This window comes from Rousettus aegyptiacus, unplaced genomic scaffold (genome assembly GCF_014176215.1).
Source record: "Rousettus aegyptiacus isolate mRouAeg1 unplaced genomic scaffold, mRouAeg1.p scaffold_m13_p_2, whole genome shotgun sequence".
Lineage (NCBI taxonomy): Eukaryota > Metazoa > Chordata > Mammalia > Chiroptera > Pteropodidae > Rousettus > Rousettus aegyptiacus.
In genome coordinates, this window is record NW_023416295.1 from 110064154 (window position 1) to 110081493 (window position 17340).

At 31.6% G+C, this 17340-nt stretch overlaps 1 protein-coding gene across 2 annotated transcripts in view; it reads right to left on the reverse strand.

Annotated features, from left to right (window-relative positions):
- Nucleotides 1-17340, reverse strand: part of SYT1 (synaptotagmin 1) — a 470287-nt gene that overhangs the window by 354351 nt on the left and 98596 nt on the right. For both annotated transcript variants that reach the window (XM_036236723.1, XM_036236722.1), the window contains exon 2: nt 16756-16877. The gene's annotated coding sequence lies outside the window, so the exon portion shown is untranslated. The remainder of the gene's footprint in view (nt 1-16755; nt 16878-17340) is intronic.

A 17340-nucleotide genomic window follows, 5' to 3' on the forward strand; every position in this document is an offset into this window, starting at 1 on the left:
AATGATTAAAAAATCTTTCACATAAAATAATTCCATATGACTAATTCTTCCTTTCTTTTAACTACATATCAAATTTTACTTTCATCTGTGAAATCCAGAAGAAACAAAATTATCTTGGTGTTCACAATTTTTTAACATCTATATCAATTAACTATAATGTTTTTGAAATGGCTATATGCCAAAGAGTCATGATACTCTATTACAGATTTTATTTAAAAAAAACAAAAACAAAAACAAAAACAAAACAAAAACATGCGGTTAGTATAGAATATTAAGGATTCAAGTGAGATAAAAGAGTTTCTATAAAATGTTGTAAGTTTCCCTTTTAGAAAGCCTTTTCAAATTACAAATCTGCCTCGAGTCAGCCAAGAACTATATAACTTCTTAGAATTACTTTAATATTGTGTTTTCCCTCAAAAATACCTTAATTTTGATAATATTTAAGATACATTCAAATGGAATTAAACCAAAATGGAGTTAAGAATAAAATATTTCCTAATTTTCACATCATTTCTATTCATAAATTGTTAGGTAAGAATAAGAGTGCTGTTCTGAAGTTAAAAAGTATAATAAAATACAAAAAGCCATTTAGGAAATTATTATTCCTGAGACATAAAACAAAGATTCTCATAAGACTGCTTTAGCTTGTTTTGTTTCAACAATTCATTCCTTCATGTATTTGCCAAAGAAGAGCTGCCTCTTGCCATTGATGTTTGTCTTTGATACCAGAGAGACTGAGCTGCAGTACGTACATCATATTTCCCCAATGTTGATACAGAAGCTGGATGGATGCTTGAATAACTAGTACATGTGGCTGTTACTTTGCATTTTCCTTCTTTATTACATTTTCAGAATTGAAAGCAGATAAGCTCTTACACCAGCCACTGTTATCAATATTAAGGACACACACATGAAAGATATGTGAACAAAATGAAATTTGACATGTCAACATGAGACAGACTGTTGTAGAAAAGTACCAGATAATTAAATTTAATAAAGAACCTAAGTTTGCGACTTTTCACAATACAGCGTGATATGGCAGGCATAGATAAAATTTGTACTTTAAAAACATATGCATATATCAACTCACATTGTTTTTTTTTTTTTTCTATAAGAGAATAGAATGAAGTAACTGAATGGAAGGACTGTATAAACCAGTCACGCCTTAAATGCCAGTGGGTTGCTAGGTTTTGGTTTTAAATCCAGAAGGAAAAAAAAATGCAGTAATAGAAAAGTTGTGGCAAATATATTTTATCACATTGCTTATTTATTTATCTTCCCATCAAAGTTTATGACCTTTTTTAAGGACATAGGGCTCTGTCTTTTATTTGCTTCTGCTATAGTTCTTGTCATATGGGAGATTCTCCGTAAACAAATGAAGTTAATACCTAGAACGCTGCTCACAGAGATGGCCGGCGAATGGTAACTAACATTCACGGGCCACCTAACACGTTCCCATACACAAGCTCACATTCAATAATTACTCAATGACCCTTTTGCTAAAGATTTTCCAAGTTAGAAACTTGCTTTCTAGGATTCAGTTTCTTTCATTCTCCTACGAATTTTCTAAGCTCTTCTTTTATGTCTGATTGATTGTCCCATTCTGATTCTTAACAGTCCGTCTCATACCCACACCTCCACTCCCCCACGCACCAGTCCTCAGGCTGATTTAAACTCTCTGTTTCTTACTGATTTCATTAAATTTCCAGCACAGTCTCTGGATCAGATGTGTTTACAGCTAAACTCTCTTTTCTTTCTCTGAAATCTCTCTCTGGTCTCATTTATCCTAGGTACTTCCAATTCCCTTTTTCTATTTACTTCACCTTGCACACTACTTGCAGTCTCCAGTTAGGCTGTGGAACACTCAAATGTTTTGATCGTATTTCATTCCTCTGAAAAATATCTAATAACTAATTCAGTTCCTGTCACTTAGCAAATGCATCTTAAATAACTTAATCACTCCTTCCTTAGAAGGGTCAATAGGCAAATGATGTATATATTCTATAATTATGATTATTTTGATAAAGGATATTGGAGTTAGTAAATAAGAATGTTTTGTAGACAGGCAAACAGAGTCAGTTAAGATAATTCTTGTGATATCAGCTAAGATTCCTGGCCAGATTCCAATTTATATCTGTTAGACCCATAAGCTGAGATATATATTTTCACAAGAAATATTTTTATTTGTATGTTGGCTCAAAGGCAAATGATTAATTTCAAAGTTATAAAGTCATAGCACAAAACTACAGGCCCTTGTCAAATTGTTCCATATCTAAATTAAGAGACAGTGGAAGACATAGATTAAGAGCCTACAAGTATAAAAATTTATGTGCCCATAAAATCATTATAACCATATGAAAAATTCCATGCTTGGTTTGCATTTAGTGCCCATCCTTAGACCAACTACTATGGCCTGGAAAGCTTAGTCATGTACTTTCATTCATTCTATATTTTGAAGTAGAAAATGTAGATTAAAAAGAAAAAAAATCCCTAAAAGAAAGGACGGCTAATGTCTAAATAGTGAGATAGGAATGATTTCTACATGTAATTTACTTTCGCAAACAGAAAAAAATTTCTAACAAATCTTGTTTAAAAAAAAATGTTTAGTGGGAATCACATAAATTAAGTTCTGTATAAATTCTGAAAGACGATGTAGAATGGTTATTTTCAAAGTATCCTCATTTACCAACGTGTAAATAATATTGACTGAATATCTACCGTACATCATATACTGTCATAGCTGCAGGGAGCCCATGGAGAAGAAAACAGAAATCCTTGAGCTAATCCAGGGTAGGAAGGAAACAATGTACAGGTTTAAGCAAAAATACATACTATTTTTAGTTAGCAGTAACATCTATGCATCAAAAGCAGTGATTTAAATGTGTATAAAATACGGAGTGACTTGATACATGTGTGACTGCTACAAGTAAAACGGTCAAGGTAAGCAGCTCTAAGAAAATGACATTTAAGGTGAAACCTGAATAATGAGATCTGGTTGGCACTGTGGAGATCTAAGGGAAGGAAATTCCAGGCAGAATGGATAGCAAGGGCAAAATCCCTGAGGCATTTCAAAGATGAGAAAACTATGGCTTATAAAGGTAATATAGCAATTACAAAGATCTGCTGGATTTAAGTTCACAATAAATTTACTTAAGATTGTGATAATCTAGGCTGTGTTTCTCCCTCGGCTACCATAAAAACATGAAGTTACTAGAAATCAAGGAAAAAATAAGTGGGTGGAGAAGAGAGGGAAAGGGGGAGAGAGAGATTGATTGATTCTTATCTGTGATGACAGATAATCTCTTTTATTTCCAGATTAAGTTTTTTGGGTTATGGTTTTCTTTCACTTCTAGAAGCAAGTAACTTGTAGATAATTGATACTCTATACTAGAATATATAATTTTGTTCTTCCTGTGGCCATATAAAATGGGCATTATAGAGATAGTGAAGATATTTTGAGTTTACAGTGGAATATTTTGGGTGTCATCATCCTGTTCTCATTTTAAATACCATCCATAAGCCAATGCCTCCTGTAGCAGACATGGATGGTCACCTTTGCAATACTTCCTAGCTTTTTCATTACTGACTGAACCTCAGCCATAAGAGATGACTCACACGTATCTCATCAATCTTAGATAATACTCTTTCCTTTTGCAAGGGATGGTATAGAGATAGGCATTTGTGGTGCTCTGCATTAAAGCACGTTGAAGAAGCCTGTTGGTAATTATCTGGAAAAGATTTGCTCCCCCATCAGAAGATAGAGCTAAATTTTAAAAAGCCCCCTTTCTGCTTCACATTCTCCTTTTGGCTACCCTGCTTTCTCTGTTGCTATATAAAGACATGATGCTTCACTTACTATACCAATACTGCCAACCTAAGGGGCAGGCCAAGAGACCCTCATTGAGGCTGACTCGGGTTTTTGATATCAATTGTCTGCTGAATTAACCTGTACTCTCTAAAGTTAGACTTAATATAGAGAATAAAGTGACAAAACAAATGTCACTAACATTTAAGCCACTTTTAGTAAGGTGTTCTTTAATTTGCTCCGAGAGCATCTTAAAACACATCTTATTTTGATATCTTCATCTTAGTCTTTTCCCCTGGGGTCCAGCCTCCTATACCTAACTTCCTATTTGACATGTCTTGAAAGTCCAACGAGAATCTCAAACCTACTGTGTAAAAAACAAAACTTTTTCTTCTTCACTTACCTATTCCTGTTTGAGTCTTCCACATGACACTAAATGGTTTCACCAAGTTGTTCAAAACCTAGGATACATTTTAAATTATTTTTCCTCGATTATTACCTATAATTAATCCATCAACAGAGCACATAGGTTCTTCTTTCAAAATACGTCTCAAGCCTCTTTACTTCTTAACAATATACTCCTGTGAGCCTAATCAAAGCTACTAAATTCTGAAAACTTCCTCACCTGCTTTACAGCAACCACTCCCTACTGGTCTCTGCTTGTACTTTTGACACCCAAATTTATCTTCTCGACAGAAACTAGAATGAATTTTATGTCATTCATTTTATGGTCTCTCTCTCTCTTGAAAATCTTCCAATGGCTTTCCATTACATTGGGTAAAAATCTAAACTCCTTACCATTTTTCACTAGGCCCTGAATGATTTGGTTTCTGTCTAACGCTTTAACTTTATTTCCAAGCACATCCTTTCCTCACTCTTCACCCGCCTCCTAGTTACTGTCTTCTTTTTCTCTCTTCCTTTCCATGAGACATTGTCAAGGTTCTCTCCTTCGCATCTTTTAGTATTTTATACAAAGTCAACTTTTCAATGAAGCCATCTCTGAACAATCTATGTAAATTCTGCCCCCCTCCCATTTTATGTTAAATTCCCATTTTTTCCTTAGCACATATCATTAAGATTTTATATATTTTACACATCTCTTTCTTTATTGTCTGTTTCCCCAGTAAAACATAAGCTCCACTAGGGCAGAGATTTGGCATATTTTGCTCACTCTTGTATTCCCTGGTACCAGGTATAATATCTGACACATTAAATATATTTAAAAAATATTTGTTGGATGATTTAATAAATAAGTGTCTGATCAAATACAGGATGGTAACAAGTTTGAACTTGACCACATAGAATAGTATTCAGAACAGTGAATGTTTATTGAAAAAATGAACAGTTGATAAAGGCAGAACATCCCTCCACAGCACCATCGTCTTTTTCACTTGGCATGATGGGTACTAGGCTATACTCTAGTGAGAATTTTGGCATTGATATTATTAAGAGCTATTGCTCTTAAGTTTTCAAGTAAAGTCTTTGCTGAGTTTCGGTATAAGGTTAATTATGCCTGCATAAAATGAGTTAGAAAGTATTACTTCTGCTTCTATCTTCTTGAAGAGATTGTAAAGGATAGCAGGTCATATATAATCTTAAGGGGTTCTAATAAGGACCTTATATACTTGTCTGAGACAAGAATATAAATAAATGTTCTAACTAGAGGTGAGTTAAATAACAAGCCCATACTCATTGATCCAGCCTGAAACTTTGTTTCCTGTTTTATAATAATAATAATAATAATAATAATAATAATAATAATAATATAATCCTGAGTCTAATGTTCTTAGCATAGCCTATAAAGTCTTTTACCCAGCATATGACCTCACAAGCCCCTCAGCTTCAGAGCCCTCCTTTTAGGTGATAAATTTTTCAGTCTAGGAAAAAAAAAGTACTATTTAGGATAAAAATATACTTGATGGATGCCTGTTTCATTTGAAGACCAAAACTCATTAAAAGAAACATCTCGGAAAGACTGCCTCCTATTTTCACTAGTCATAATAATGCAATATCTTCCTGGTGTTTGTTGAGAAATGCTATCTGGTGCATAAACTGGCTCTAAATACAGTTATAAAATATGTATTGGCAAAATATTTTGTACAATTGAAGATTTTCTGAAATCCAAAGTGAACACAGTGAAGGACAACACTCATTTAATATAAATTTCAGTACATGAGCTTTTTTTCTAAAAAAAAGTTTTGCTATTTCATGGTCGTGCCTCATAAAATTTTAGCATTTTTCCATTCTGCATTGTAACTATTTTTATAAGAATATCAGAAACATTGAGGCAGTTTTCCACCTATATTCAGTGACTGACAATATCGACGTTATTTTTGAAAGGAAAAAAGATATGTATCTAATCCTTCTTGTGTTTATGGAAAACCACTCATCACAGTACAAAATCCTACTATAGTGACACATAAAACAGATATTCTGTTTCGCAAACTAAATTTCAGCATCCGTATAAAATAAATGGATTTATTTATATTATACGAGCTAAAAAATGTAGTTTCAGGTAATGAATGAAAAAATTTTTTGTTTTGTTTTATTTTGTTTTTAATGGAGAAGAGTAATTTTTCCTCTGAAGAAATTTGTATTTCATGATATATAAACAGGAGTTATTAGTATAAAAACCAAGTAACCTTTACTCTGTAGATAAAATTATGAATGTATTTAGCTTTTACTTTTTGAATAATAAATAAAAGGGCAAAGGCAATTTCTAGTTACTACATTATGTTAGCTAAAACTTTGCAAAACCTGTAGTAACCATGAAAGAAATTATTTTTCATTAAATTAAGAAGAAAAACTACCAACTAAAATTATTTTTGCAGAAAACAGATTTATTTAAACTGTTATATGTTCTAAGGTATCAGAGATCTAAAAACTAAATGGTATATTGGAGACATATAAAAAGAAACTGCAATAGATGTTTGAAAGCAATATAAATTCAATTTTATGATGAACCTAAAGATTATTTTTTTTATAAATTTAGGTATATGCACATAAATCATCTTTCCTATTCACCAGAGACATTTCTTTCAGCAGAAAAACACAAACTTAGATTTTAGGTTTGAGTGCTTTTGCCTATATAGAAGAAACTGGTGGGAAAACACTATCCTGCTTGCCCACAACATAATGGAATCAGAGGACCTGATAAATATTAGACACTATGCTACATGAAAAGCAGGAAAAATTGCATATAATTTTTAAGGTTGTAAATAATTGTCCTTCCATTTTGTTTTCTTTTGATTTTTCTCCCTCCTCCAAAGTGCTTAAAAAAAAAAAAAAAGAACAAGGATGTTGGTAAATTAAAATAGATTAATGTAAATTTTCTAAGTACAGAGAATTTTTCTTAGATAATACTTTTTAAATGATTTCTTTTGTTGATTTCAGTAGATTTTGTAAGAATATTTTGCATCCAAAATAAACTTGAAGCATGCTGACCTTAACTCAGTTTATATACTCTTATTCAAGAGTCTAAATGATAAAACAGAATTTCCTTACATTGTTACTCAGAAGTAAACAGCCTAGATAAAAACCTCCAATATTTTCATAATTAAAAGTCCTAAAAAATACAAAGAATTCGTTATCATGTCTTCTACCTAGAATGTGCCCCTTAATATGAAGACGGTTTATGAGAGATGGTGAGCAGGATGACTGTATTCTATTCCTAAGGGAAGGCTTTCTTGGATGGCATCAGATAATGATTTCTCCTTCAATGTAAAATAAAAACAACCACTAAACCAAAAGGATTAATCTGGTTATTTTCTGTGTTCAGCTGCCATCGTGACAGGGTGCTATTTTGGAAAGATATTTTTTTTTTTCAAAAAATTTTTTACCCAGGCTCTCCTTTGTTCATTCAGAGTGTGATAACAAAATTATAAAATAACTTATCACCTTGAAAATTGTGATATTGTGCTCAGATTCCATGAAACCTTCTGATTTATTACACTAAGTCTTCTAAGTACAATTTCAGTGCCTATCTATAAATACATGAGAGGAAATAATAAAAAATGTATTTCTACATCATTGAGCAAAATTGTATTAATTTTTTCACAAAGATAATTATCTCTTAACAGATTTTCAAGAACAAATTTTACCATTCTCTTCTGCAAAACATTACATTGTCTCTTCGATTACTCTTTTCTATAATTTTTAAATGTTTCTCTCTTTTTGGTCTTAGGTTTACAATCTTTCTTAATGGCATATATTTACATTAAATGCATCTTTGATGCTTTTTTCCCCCCTCATTTTAACATCTCGAAATTTATTTTCTTAAAAGGTTATGTCACAAACCTTAAATAAATTTGGTTTTGTTGCTCTATCGCTAATAAAGTGATCATGCCAAGAATTATTCTTAATTATTTGAATACTTTATAATAATGTTTGTTTTTAACAGAGCATATTGCCAACTCATCAGCTATTGTGAAACAAAAACTCCATCTAATCTTCTACATTATTTGATAGCAAATTCTAATTCACCTTTGTACAGTGTTTCCTTCATGAATATAATATGTTAATATATTTTCTATGAAATTCCATTATTTTTTATTTCCTAATTTATAATTATCTTGAATAAATGCATTAGCTTTAAGAATTAAACAGTTTATAATCTAACAGTTATATGCCACTGTATTGCTAAGATATCCTTAATTTTTAATTATCTTGTAAATTATGTCCAGAGCATAAGAAAACATCACAAATATAGGAAGGGTTATAGTTACATCTATCTAAATTAAGAGGTAGGAAAGTTATTTATGCAAATTTCTTTGTGTTAGTAATTGGTCTGCCTCTAGGAGCTTTTAAACTTCTATCCTATATAAAGGCACACTCTTACTAAGCCATTCACTCATTGGTAGGTCTGTCCCTATTCTAGTATTCTCTAGTGTCCTCACGGAATCAATTTTTAGTATGTATAACTTATTAATGTTCATAAACTTTCTGGCAAGAACTTACTCCAATTACCCCAACAACCTTTTTCCTGTACCTCTAGCTCAACTATTCTCTATGTACTTAGTATTCATGGCACAAAGATGGTTTGAAGGTTTAGCTACCAAGTTATTTATACATTTTTCACACTATTCCAGATTATTAGAGCAAGATAGGCATTTACATGTACAAATCTAAACGTGTGGATGTGCATTCTGAAATGCAATAGGCTACATCTAATGACAGTTCAAGAACTAGAAGGATGATCTTACAAGAACATAAAAATTTTATGTTTGAGGTTGCTGTTAAGAATGGCAATGTTATAGCTTAGATAACTGAAGGAGGAATGATTAGGACAGCACCCAGTTTCTATTTCAGGCCACTTTACTAGCTGTCAAAAGAGCAACTCTTATAATTTCAAATATTTGATATGTGAAGATATGTCAGCAATAAATTTGGTCTTTAGCAATAGTCTATTAATGAGAATGTCTTTATATTATGTGAATCCTTGAATAAACAAGTTTCAGTGCTGAAAAAATTTACAACCAGGATTTCATCAAAAAAAAGATAAGATATATTTTGTTACTCAAAATTATTTGAGTGGCGAACTTCTTTAGTGATTTTTCTGTAAAAAAAAAAATGCATTTATTTTACTCTCATTCTTTAAAACAGTTTATATAAATATGGAACTTGAGTTTGCTAGTTATTTTCCTTCAACACATGAAATTATTTTTTCTAATTGTCATCTTGTCAATTTTAGTTGACAAAATATTATTTTTTCCTTGATTCTTTATGTTGTTTGCTCTCTCGGATTTTTTAAGATGTTTGCACTGTTTTGGAGTTCTGTGGCTGTGTTACAATGTCTATGTTTCAGTTTGTTCTATTTATCTGGTTTGTGACAGGTAATGATTCTCAGTATGATACTCACACCTTTCTTCAAATATGGAGAATTCTTACCTATTATCTTGTAATTCTACGCATGTGGAATTTGTATTAGACATTTGGTGTTATTTCTCATTTTATTCTTCCATGTCTCTTAACTTTTCCATTTCATAACACACTATGCTCATTCTAAAAAATATCTAAGGGTATAATTCATACTCTATTAATATTCATAGGCCATTTTTCTTTTTTTCCTGAATGTTTTCATTAAAATTTTAAACTTGTATACTAAGTTTTTCTTTTCTGTAATTATTATTTGGTTCTTTTCCAAATCTAATTTTTTTAAATAGTATCCAACTATTAGCTTCTATTTTTTCCTTTATTTCTTAACAATTATTCTTTAAATAGATGGTTTATGCTTTTTTCATATTGTTAAGCTATGTTACATTTTTTGGATTTGACTTTCCTGCTTGTGATGCTTGTTTATTCTTTATTATGTTGGATAATTCTTATATGAGTTTATCATTATTTAATTATAAGTTGTTTTTTTTTTTAATTCATGAATCCTATGTGCCCTGGCTAAGACATTTTTCTATACAAAACTGTAAGTTTCTCTTAGTTTATATAAGTTACATTTTGAGGATGCATGTACTGTAAATAATATAAATTTAAGCCCCACACTGGTACATACTAAGGTCTAGTGTTTTGATTTATCACAGCAGAGCTATTTTTTTTTACCTACATTTCAACTAGATTTCTAGGTAGACAAGCTCCAGTCATGCCCCTGGATCAGTGGGTACAATTTCCTTGTTGCTTCAACAAAGGAGAAGCAGCTCTTCTAGGGTTTTGAATTTATGTGAGATTTTTAGTTTCAGATGTCTAACCTGCTTGGACCCAAATCCTTCAGCTATTAAAACCTTGATAAGGGCCCTATCTTTCTGTGTTTACTCATGACTTCAGCTCTTATTCTTTTTCTTCTGTCTTTGAGTTCTCTTCTGACCCTTGTGCATTTTCAGTTTTTATTTGTTGTTGATCAATATATTTAGAAATATTCATAATAATTGATATATTTATATTACTGGTAATGTATGTATTCATGAATCAGAGGTGGTGGGTGCTTCATCTCAGTCCACCAGATTGTTGATATGAAACAAATTAGTAATCAGTGATTAATCTAGATATATACAGCCCGCTTAGACTATGTTTTAAGTAGTTCAACATGAATTTTACAATATTAGGAAAGTGAAGGCTTTCCAGAGCTTGTTACTTTTGCACTGGAAACAATTTTCTGTCCTTCAACATATCCCTTTGTTGCTTCACATTCTGAATTTTTAAAAATGTTCTTTCATCTGTTTTAAACATTTCCTACTTTGGTTCTGCTTCTCTATAGAAAGTTCTCTATCTGAAGTTCTCCTTCCTGTTCATGTGAACCTTATGATTCTCCTGGGCATATGTTCAATATATGTTTAGCTACACATAAATCAAGAGGTAAATGTTTGACAAATAAAGATTCTTTTAAATGTCTAACAATTGGCCAAAAAAAAAAAATACAAATAAAGAATAAATCAACATTAAATAAAAGCAACAATTTTTGATTTTCTTAAATTATAACAAAAAGTGCTTAATTTCATAAAATATTTCATTAGACTAAATAAGTATCAACATAAGCAAATATAAAGATTACTTTTATTATTAGAGGGGCTATACTCTAATTAAGTGTTGCATTTTAATGTTATTAGTTTATTTTGTGATAATTATTTTAAGTAATAATTTAAAAGAAATTATCAAGATTTAATGTCTGATTTCTTTAACTCTTTCAGGTTGTGTTTATCTCTTCTTAAATTGAAGAATTTATATATATATATTCTTAAGTTGCTATGTATTTTTTTCTTATAATCTATTTTCTGCTTTATAGCCATTATCAACCAAATCATTTTTCTTCCTATTACCACAATAGTTGTTCTTTCTATATTAATTAGCTTCATACAAACCTTATTGAATTTAGGAGTGGCTAGTTCAACTTTGGTAATACTAAAACTTTAGCCACTCCTAAATTCAATAACCAGACAGGCAGAGCAACAGAGCAAAAGATTTACTCTGATGTGTCCCTAAATAGAACACTTAATCACTGGAAAATGTGATTGAGAAAAATCTCAGGATCAGAAAAGATGTCTTTTGAGGCCTGGGTTATTGGTATTTGATTCCATAATGGCCATAATGCTTCTGCCCCAGCATTACTTAGGCCTAGCTATATGGATTAAATTTCTCAGATAATTCAGCTTTATATGATATGTAATTTATGAATTTCTTGCCCTTTTCACTTAAGAAGATGGAAAGTCTTCAAAGAGTTAAAACAAGTGGATCAGATTGATTTTAGTGCCTGGTTGACAATAGTCAGAATCAATGAGATTAAAATAAAGAGTAGAATCACTGACTAAATAAAACTTGAAGGAAAAAAAGAGAAGAATATGATTAGAGTTACTTTAGTTGGTTTAAATATTTATCTATTCGTTCTTGTTAATAGTTTGCCTGTCCACAAAAATCAAATCTTCATGAGAACAGGGGCCTGGACAGAGGGATAGGAAGAGTGATTGGCATAGAAGGTGCTTAACAAAATCACTGTTGAATAAATAGTGTGAACTCAGGCTTCATGATGAACAAGGTTTGTTGGACCAAGGAAGAGTAGGAGACAGATGTATTGATTGGAAACCCAACTATAGGGAACTTCAAACAAGTATATATGAAGATAACTGGTGATACGGCATTTGTGAGGCAATTTTGAAGAATCACATCAAAGGGACAAGGAAACAAAAGTATCTGAAAAATTCAAAGTTGGATGGTGATACCCATAATAGTCTTATTAAACCCAAGTTTTAACAGTAGTTTTTTAAAGCAGCTGAATAAATTTTGAGATAACATAGGTAGTGAACATTACCATTCTAAGAGTTTCCTTTCAATGTTGTTAACACTTCACCTTATCCTTTGCTCTTATTTCTTGAGAATGGAATGGAAAAGGGGGGTACTTTACATTAAAAATACCCTTTTACAATTTTCTTTAATGGGAAATGAACCATTCTCCCTGCCCCAGTGGGATTTTCAGAGTAAAGAAGGATTTTTAGGAACTTACATAATGATTTCTGTTGTGCTGCAACCTAACTGGTAATAGAGATTTTGGAAACATTTCTTTTAGGTGTTCTATTTTACTGCAAAAGTTAGATGTGATAAAGAATTATAATCCCTTTTTTCCTGGATATCTTTCTAATTCTTGCTTTTTATACTGCAGATTAGCCTAGTAGTGAGACCTAGGTCGAATTAGAAGATACTACATATTACTAACCTTTATTTTGAAATTACTAATTTTTCTTTGAATGAAGGATTTTAGTCATGAGGAAATAGTTCTGTTTGCTTTTCCACCTGTAACACTTGTTCTTTAAGTTAAATGGGAGTACCGGGGACTCTACTTAGGGCCCCTAACACCTCCTTGGACTCCAAAGACTGAGGGAGGAATGAGACAGATATGCTCTTATTTGGGCCTTACTCTCCAAATTATTCATAGCCTTCTTCTTCCATCCCTAGGCACAGATGCTGCTTGTACTCTCAGGCCATCCAAATTTAATGAACAAAAAAGAACGAGAAAGAGTAAAATACAAAATACTAAAATTCAAATAGAACAAAATATTCTTTGTGGTTTAAGTTCTGGGCTAAAGGTAACAAATTTAGCATAGTACCTAATGCGTAGTAGATATTCAATAAATATTTGGTAAAGTGAAGGAACACTATATGGCTAAATGCAGCAAATTGATAAATTTGGTATACTGGAATACTTGATGCTGAACTTTTTGAAGGACATACAGGGTAGAATTCTTTAGTGGAACTCGATAAAGCCTTGAGTGGTATGTTGAGTAATTCAGAGAAAAAGTCATTGGTAAAAGACTATGAGACTCACTAGTTCTCTGTCTTCATGCCATTCACTGATGCTTATTGAATTTATGCTGTCTGCTTAAACATGTCCTCTTTTCATATGGTTTCTCAATGGATGTGTAACTACTACATGTAGCCATTCCTTTTACAATAATACACCTGTTTCCTTGAGTAACAAACATAACCATTAATGAATATTTTGTCTATTTAATAGCTAGTTTAGTACTTCTGGGTTACCCCTTTTTGAGATCATTTTGTCCCTCATGCTCTAGCTCTGGCCAGCATTTCTTCCTTCTATTGTCTCTTCTTCTGATAGGGAGAATTCTGCTCATATTATAAACACCTTCTCTGTGTTTTAGGAAAAAAAAATCCTATATTCTCTTTCAATTTCTAATTTACTTGTTTTCATTTAGCATTGATATTCAAAACTAAAATAATTTTATCTCATTGGTTTAATTTTTAGAATCATACAATATTGTTTTCTATTTTTCACTTCACATCTTATTCACAAATTATATGATTTGACTATAATTTCATGGATTTTAAAAAATTGAATCTGAATATCCGACATCATTTATAGCATTATTTCTGTGAGAAAATGTATTTTGAGTTCTCAATATTTAACTTACAAATTAAACTTTTGAAACAATGCAATTGAAGTTAGTGCCTGCCTGTATAATAAACATGATCTTTAAAAACAGCTGAAAACCAATGATCTTTTAATTTATAAAAGAATTCTAATGAGTTTGGAAAATAATTTAAATTATTTCAATCATTTCAGGACATATTTATTTCATAACGTAAGTGTACCTGAAAAACCTAAACATTTTGATCATTTGCCCTTTTTAGACCCTTGCCTCAGTGGAGTCCACCACATGGGAAGCAAGAACTAATTTTAGGGTCAAACATTGTCTGCATTTTTTCTACTAGATGTAATACTACATTTTGATTTCATTCCATACCAGAGGTATTCACAAAATTCTGTATTTTATAGTTCAGAAGACAGTTCTTTTTTTCCTAATTCTCACTTAAGTGTATACTTACTTTGAAATTTGACATATTAAGTTGGCAAACAACGCTTAACTTGTTAATGCTGAAAGCTGTGAGAAAATTCTCTTAACTAAAATTAGATAACAGAAATATTCATTTATGAATAAATGGAAAATGCTGAGCCCAAAAGGGATAACTTATTTGTATCCAGAAATTATATTTTGAAAGTTCAACACCCACAGGAGTTATCTCAATGGAAACCATAACAAAAACACCACTTAAAGAAGTGATGCTTAGATATATCCATTATAGAAAGAATGACTTACTACTTAGAAAACTTTGTAAAACTAAAGACTCAAATTTAAAAACAATAATTAATTGTACAAACTATAAATTTAATCCTTTTTATTATTACTGAGATTATATTATTTGGCAACTTTAAATTAATAGACATTCATATCTTTGACATTTTTAATATTGAATTTTTAATTTAAAAATATTTAAGACATTAAAGAGAAAATAAGAAAGTCTAAACTTTTTGGACAGTTATAGGAAATAAAAATATGAAGAAAAATGTCAAAATCCAAATTGAATTTTAATTTTAATGTTTGTTTGATATCAATTATATGTCTTTAATTTTACATATCTTCCTCTCACCTGTTTCCTTGCTCTCACATTATAGAGGAGTAGTGATTCTTAAACTTTGGAATGCATTGAAATCATCTGATACACCTTTTAAAAATGCTGGTTCTAGAGCAGCCCACTCCCAATAATTCGAGTTAAGTAAGCCTGGCATGGGACCCAGGAAAAGATATTTCTGTAGACTGGCTTCAGGCTTCATCTTTGAAATGTTTCTTAAAATATTTGCAGAATAAAAGAAGAAAATGTTCTTATAAGGCATCAAAGTAGAAGAGAATAAAATGGAAATGTTAAAATAACTGTATGGTAAAAACTACACTGCCAGAACATCAGCACCTGCCATTCATTAGAAAATGATTGTGATTACCACTCTACGTTAGCACTGTGATAATTATTTCCTACGAAACTAAAGTACTTTTGATTCTGGATATGTGCATTTTCAGACCACTTTGTGTTAATAATCCATATAAAAAACTATGAAGATTAGAAAACAAAAGTATTTCATCAATAACAACTGTGATCCTATACTGTAATATCACACTGCATGAGAAAGAGAAGAAACTTCTAGTATTGAAATAGTTCATTCCCAAAAGGTGAAGGACCTGTGATGTAACACAAGCCTACTGGAGAGATTTACTTAATAAGTCGGCTAATTTATAGATGTATATAGTTAGTTTATTTCCATGTGATTTTAGTATTGAAGACTGACTGTAGCTAACTTCCTCAGAAAGAAAACTAGGATGTGAATAGTAGAATAAAGTCTTCAAGACACAGTCTCATATTGTAGCATTATTTCTCCTGTATGTTATGAGAGTAATGTAAAAGGCTATTCTTTAGAAATTCAAAACTTCAATAATCTGGACTCCAAATAATAATTAGTGAGATAATTCAATCACCTCAAATTTATGCTGTATGTTTGTGCCTAGTGAAAGTGTGTTAGAAATGACTTAGACCAAAGAAGCAATTTGGTTAATAAAGAGTCTAAGAATGATAATTGAATTTGATGGAATTCACTAGTTAAGACATTCAAGCAGATACTTTACAACCCCAGTAATGTACTGTAACATATGTTATAGTCACATATGTAACATATGTACTTCATTGTTGAATTACACATCTATGAAAATAAAGACATAATATGGCACAAAGGAACATAAGCCTGAGACAAATTCTGCCTCTACTTCTACTCCCTTACCCAATACTCTTATTAAAATATCATCTGTACAGCAGAGCACAAAAGCACAGAGGCAGATGCCATGGCATATTCTTTTAGAATGCAAGGCTGCTCAAGATCATCTACAGATAATGAACCATGACAACTTTGGATTTGATGAGAATAAAATGAGAGTAGGAGAAAGCAAAAATGTTATATAAATGACCAGTGCCCCATCAACTAAACTAACTAGCACTTCAAGGGCATTAATACTACTAATAATTTCAAAAGATATGACAAATACTAATATTCACTTTAATATCATAAAAACATATTTTAAAGTAAGAGATATAGACCTCTAATCTATACGAATGCTTCTCCCGTCCCACATATCACAAGATAACAAAACCTATCAAAATCTGGATTTTCCAAGTACCTTAATCAGACAGTCGTAGTGCAGTTTCCAGGAATGAAGCAACAGGCAAATGACTAATCTTCTGATCTGAATCCAGGCGTCTGTCACTCAAGTTCTTGCTAGCTCTCGTTTTCCTGTTTTCTCTTGAGAGTAAAAATAAAAGAAATAATTCGTTAAAATGCTGGCCTGCAACTCTGCGCTTGCCTTTACTACTAACTGGGTAGATAGAGTTGTGCTTATGCACCCCATTTATTATTCATATCCTGCTCTAGCTTCCTAGATTCCTGGTTGTACTAGCTGCTCCAGGCTAAGAATCAGTATGTAAAAATCCAGAAGAATCGATGTTTCAAAAAAGTGAGTTTTTAGCATTTTTTTCTGATATATCTTCTTCATTGGCATTGGTCTATACAGGAGAAATAGCATGTGCTACCGCGGTGCCCAGTGGAATTACCCTCCACGGGGAATTATCTCTAAGTAATTCACACTTTGTTTTGCTAACAAGACTCCTTGCTAGAATACTGAAGTGCTATCCTTCTCTGGCAATGTTCTCCCACCCTTTGGAATTATTGAAAAGCTAACTGAGTCTACTTTGATTTGTGAATCCCT